Below are 5,947 nucleotides of genomic sequence, written 5' to 3'. Positions count from 1 at the left end.
AGTTAGCCTTCATTTTTGAGATTTTGTTGAAGCTAATTAACTTGTTTATTTCTTCTTTCAAACTAGAGCATTTTAAACACCTAACCATATTTTCTTGCAAGTTTTTCTTAATGTTCATTACTCTTGGGAATTAAGTTTGAAAGACTTAAAACAAACAATAGTTATTTTCATCACTAAGGGCGTTTGTAGTGATTTTTATCACTTAAACTTAAGGGTTAATGAACTTGAATGTTTAATCACTTTCATTTGAATGTATGATGCAAGTTAATAAGTAAACCCTAAACACACTCTTGGATGCCTAAAGGAAAATTTTTGTGAATGCTCACACTTTTGTTAGAATGCATGTTTAGGGTAGCAAACGTTTAGATTTGGTGCATAAAAAGAACTCACACCATCTTGAATGCTTTAAAGGTCAATGGACATGTATGCCTAGGCTAGAAAACATTTGGAATTGGTTCTTAAAATGAAGTCACACACTCTTGAATGCCCTAAAAGAAATTGATTTCATTTTCAAAATTTTTGTTTATGCACGCTAGCTTTACTTTCTTGTTGATAAATTCGCATTTTTCATTTACATTGGCACCATTTTAAGTTGGAAAGAACCTTGCATGTTTTAATCATGAGTGTCTTCAAGTAGATAGAAAACTTAAAGCTTCATTGGGAAAAGAACAAGTGTCTTTTAAACCCCAAGGCCACTTTTGTATTCTCTTCCCTTGCGCCTTCGAGTGATCTTGGGTGCACAAGAAATAAGTGGTCTTGTTTTTTATTTTTTTAGGAGGCTTGCTTGGGGATTTCATCACCCCTTGGGATGACCTCAACTCCAGTGTTCTAGCAGAGTATAAAAATTGGGAGGTGAATCGAAAGACACCTCTCTTAGAAGCAAAATATTGTCACTCTTGGCTAAGCCCCAAAGAACTTTATACCTTTGGGAAGTGAAGGAGGAGATTTGGGTTACCGTCTCCCCCTAGCTATGTGGTAGTATTTTCTTTCATCTACAGATTTGGGCCTCATGTACCTTGTGTATATCAAGGACACCCTCTAGTTGATCCTTGTACATCCTAGTTGCAACCTTATACGTTTGTTGTTGTGTTCTACATGCTTGAATGTTCAAAAACCTCCCCATTTGAAAGGGACAAACACCATCTAAACTTGTCTTGTACATATTTCCTTATTTGATTTTGCATTCCAAATTTGAAAAATTCAAAAACATTGTAAAACATAAAAATCCAAAAAAATCATAAAAGTTCCAAAATTCAAAAAAAATTTAAAAACATTTCAAAAACAAAAAAAAGAAACTCTCATTTTCTCCATCACTTCTTCTATCCATCCATCTCATCATCATCATGCATCTCTTGTCTTAATCACATTCTTAATCATTCAAATCTTTCCTCAAAGCCTTAATCATCTCTATTCATCCAAATCATTTCTTCATTTTCTCAATCATTTAATCTTATCCATAATCTTCATCCTAATCATGGTTCATAATCCACATCAAGATCCAATTCCTTCATTCAATGATTCATCCTCATGATTCTTAATCCAATCCCTTGTCAAATCCAATCTTTTCTAATCAAAATTCTTAATTCAATCCATTTACATCTTCATCCATCATCAATCTTTCTAATCTCATTCATTCAAGTCTTCTTCTAATTCAAATTTGCATCAAATCTTCTACTTTGGACATAGGAAAATTTTCATAAACACTGGACTTTAATTCAAATCTCACATTCACTTGTTCACAATCTAATAGGGTTTTTATCAAATCAAATCAAACCCTTATCCAATCAAATATCAAATCAAAATCAAATCAAATCATATCAAATCAAATCCATTTCAAATCAAATCAACACAAAGTCCAAATTTCTCCTAGTCCCAAGTTCATATTCCATCCCTCATCAAATCTTTCATCACTCTTCATCTAACATCCATGGATCTGAATTTGCTTAATCAAATGGTTGACAATCTTCAAAGAAAATATGGAGTTATACCTCCTTTTCAACCTGCATATCAAATTCATCCTCAAAATTTTATGCCCAACTCTCATCCATCTCATGTTCATTATTCTTCTACCTTTGACAAGGGAAATCCACCTCATTATCCTTCAACTCCATACAATTCCATTCCTAGCCCACACACTTCCTCAAACACAAATGCCCTTGCCATGGAAATGGAACAATTAAATAATTATCTCTTAGCAAGTCAACATAAGGAGTCTGCTTTCCATGCCATGTGTCCTCATCCTCCATGTTTTAAAGATCCTAGTCCTCATGTCACATCCAACCCCAACCCTCCATGCAATCCCCTACCCATAGTTCCACCTTCACATGATCCCAATCCTCAAAAATCCACATCATCCCCAGCTTGTAAGGGGTATTTCTCTTCCTTCTTGGCTAAGTGTAAAATACAAAATGAAGAAAGCCAATCACCCAAAGCCATACACCCAATTCCATCTCAAGATCTTCCTTTAAAGCATGTCACTATAGATTCCTCTTCTCCTCTAGATCCGAGTATTTCTTCATCTTATTGTTCCCCTATCCCTCAAGATCCATTTATCCCTCCTAGTCCATCTCATGATCCCCTTCATAATCAAGATCAAGGCATTCCATGTACCATGCACATTACTAATTCTATTCCATCTCAAGTGTTAGCCTCCATCGATCCTCCACTTCATGAATATTCTCCTTCAACTCCATCCACTAGCTCTCCTCCATGTCAAGATCAAAATGTTCCTCCTCATAATCTCATTCCCTCCCCTCCATTATGTGATCATATTCCATCTCATGATCCACTTCTTCCACTACATGATCCTCTTGTAAGTCAAGATCAAAGCACCCCTTCATTTGCCTTTCATGATCCCACTCCATCTCATGATCCTATTATCCCTCATGATCCCCTTCATGATCATAATCCTCCACATGACCCTATCACACCTATTCACTCCACTCGTGAACCCCATATACCTGGACTCGTATCTTGTGTTAAAAATGATATGTATCCCATTGAAGAAATAATGTCTCAAGATGTTGGTATACCCTCCACTTCTTCCAAATCCAAAATTCCTCCATCCCAACCTAAAGCTTCCCATCCTCCATATTCCAAGTCCATTCTAGGTCCTTATCTTCCATCCATTCTAGGTTCTTATGTTCCTCCGCCAAACCTTTCATCCCTTCCTTCCATTTTGGGTCCTTACATACATTCATCCACCATATCCATGTTTCCCACTTCATCCTCTCATGCTCCTAGTCAAGATAAACAAAGGCACACATTCTTGAATTCCTTACAATGTTCATCATCCATACGCTCTCCTTCATGCACCCATACCATAGCCAATGGAAGCAAATTGGATGCCAAAGAAAAAGAAAATAAAGCCAAAAATCCACAAAAATCCAAGGATCAACATGTCCCCTCTAAAATACATGTTCAAGAAAAGACAAATATGATCCAAAGCAAAATCAAAAGGGTACAAAGGCTCAAAATAAAAAATACAATAATTTTGTGGATCCCAAAGATACTTAATGTAGCAATGAATCTCAAAGAAAGATTCACAATGACATCCAATTTGGCTAATCCAAAGGCTTCCCTCATGCATAAATCATCCACGCTTCCACTTTCCACATCCATTTTGGATCATTATATACCCAAATCCATCATCCCCAATCCATCGTCTCCTTCATCCATTTTGGATGTCTATATCCCAAAATCCACAGTTCCATATCCTCCACAATTTCCTCCTTTCCATCACCCTTCAAGGTGTGTGCCAATGAAGATCTGTCTGCCTCCTTCACCCACTCACTCACTACATCTTCCTCCCACCCACTCCACACCCTTAATCCAAACCTTCCCATAGTCCTTGTCCTCCATTCCCCAATCCACTTCATCCTTCTTTTCACCATCCTACCAACATATAGGAGAAAATAATAAAAATTCCTTGAAAATAACAAAGAAAAAAGAAACAAAAATATCAAGGGATACCATCCACATAACTAGATGCTTGAGTCCTCCCTTCATTTCCATATCATGTATCCATTTCCCTCCGATTCCACTTATCCATCCATTCACTTTTCCTCTTCCACTTGCACTATACACTGGGGGCAAGCTCCATCTATACCACATTGCCTTACATACATATCTTCCATGCTTCAATCCACCATTCATTATATTTTTCCATCTTTGATCTTGACTTTCACTTTGCTATATACTTCCATAATCCTTCCATACATTTGATCTTGACATACTATCCATCTCTTGCATTCCATACTCCCTATCATGTTCGTTTCATCCATTTTCCATCCATACTCCTACATACTTCCATCCTTTTTTCATATGTCCTTGATCTTGGTCATCCCTTCCATCCCATTCACTTCATATCCCACATTTCATCCATACCCCTCATATCATTAGCCTTTTTTTTATACCCTCCCTCCCATATCCCTTATTCATTTCCCTTTCATACCCATGCCCATGATCACTATTAGAGGCACAACAACAAAAGGTCTATACATGCTTTGGAAGAAGACATGCCTTCCCGTCCTCCACATGCTAGCCTTTACACCATCTTTCCATTTTCATTCATTCTTTCCCACCCTATTTTCTTCCATTTTCCTATCCTGGGTATGGGGCATTTGAGCTCCTTTGAAACATGGTTCTTGGCCTCCCTCATATCATGTCACCATTCCTTTCATCCACCAACTCACGTTGCTTTTCCTTCATTTCCCATTCCTTGGTTATCCCTTGTCAATGGTTCTAATCCATTCCACCTTCCATCAATTTTTACTTCTTCCATTCCTTCAATCAGTTCATTTCTCCTCTAATCTAATCATATTCCCTTCTTCTAATCATTTCATTCAAATCATTTCCATAATCAATTCCTTCATTTTTCCATCTATTTGCATATACCTTGATCAAATTTCTAGTCTTCCATTCAACACATTTTCCTCTAGAGAACTTTATCATTTTCTCTCTTGCATCCCCCTTCCATTCCAATTCAATTCATTCATTATCTTATCATATCTTATCCACATTCTTCTATTTATCTCATGACACTGAGCTTCAACCCATCAAACTAAGCTTATCAAAATAGTGATTGCAAACAAACTTACACAAATTCACACTTAGACTAAATGATTTAAGAACATTGTTTCTTTCACACTATTTCCAATGAACAATCACAAACATTTCAATACAATTCAATCAAATAATCAATTTTTGCATTACAAGATGAATCCTTCCTACACAGGCTTAAAAACTTTCAAGTTCATGGCAAGAACTGGGAATTGAATGACTACTTGGTCATAAAGTCTTTTTGATGATTTTATCTTTGTGTGTCAGCAATGGCCTCTCCATGTGTATCTCGATCTTCACTATCTTGGTATCATTTGAATGGCTTAACCTGATTACACGTTTCATTTTGCAATATGATCTATTTTCATGATTCTTTAGTACATCTCTATCAATTTTTCAGCTATGATTATGCATTGCTCACTAGGGGCAATGGGTTAGCACACTTTCCACCAAGATCCCTAACAAGACTTTAGGTGTGCCCAGACCTCTCCAGTGTGTATATTCCATTTGTTCCATCATGACTCTGAAACCTATATCTATTGTGTTGAGACTCTAGTCCATGCAAATGTATATTGTCATCTATGATACTATGGCATTGGATGCATAACTCCTCTTGCAATATCAAAATAAGGTGTGCTCTCCCATATGAACACAACTGAATCTCATCCATTTATTTAGTTAAGTTGCATTTAGATTAATCATTATCCACTTCACCCCTCTTCATGTCAAGCTTACCAACAAGTCATGCAAGGTCATCTTTTAAGCCTTTTCTCTCTCCCTTTTCCTTCTCGTGTCTATTTTTGAGAAAATGGGGCAAAATATATTCATTTTAACCCCATTTCCTCGAGGGGCACCCTCCTCCCTTGTCGTCACTTCGGCATAGCTC

Source organism: Cupressus sempervirens, chromosome 7 (assembly GCF_028749045.1).
Source record: "Cupressus sempervirens isolate cs-2001-9-10 chromosome 7, ASM2874904v1, whole genome shotgun sequence".
In the NCBI taxonomy this organism is placed as follows: domain Eukaryota; kingdom Viridiplantae; phylum Streptophyta; class Pinopsida; order Cupressales; family Cupressaceae; genus Cupressus; species Cupressus sempervirens.
This window is presented reverse-complemented; position numbering follows the sequence as displayed.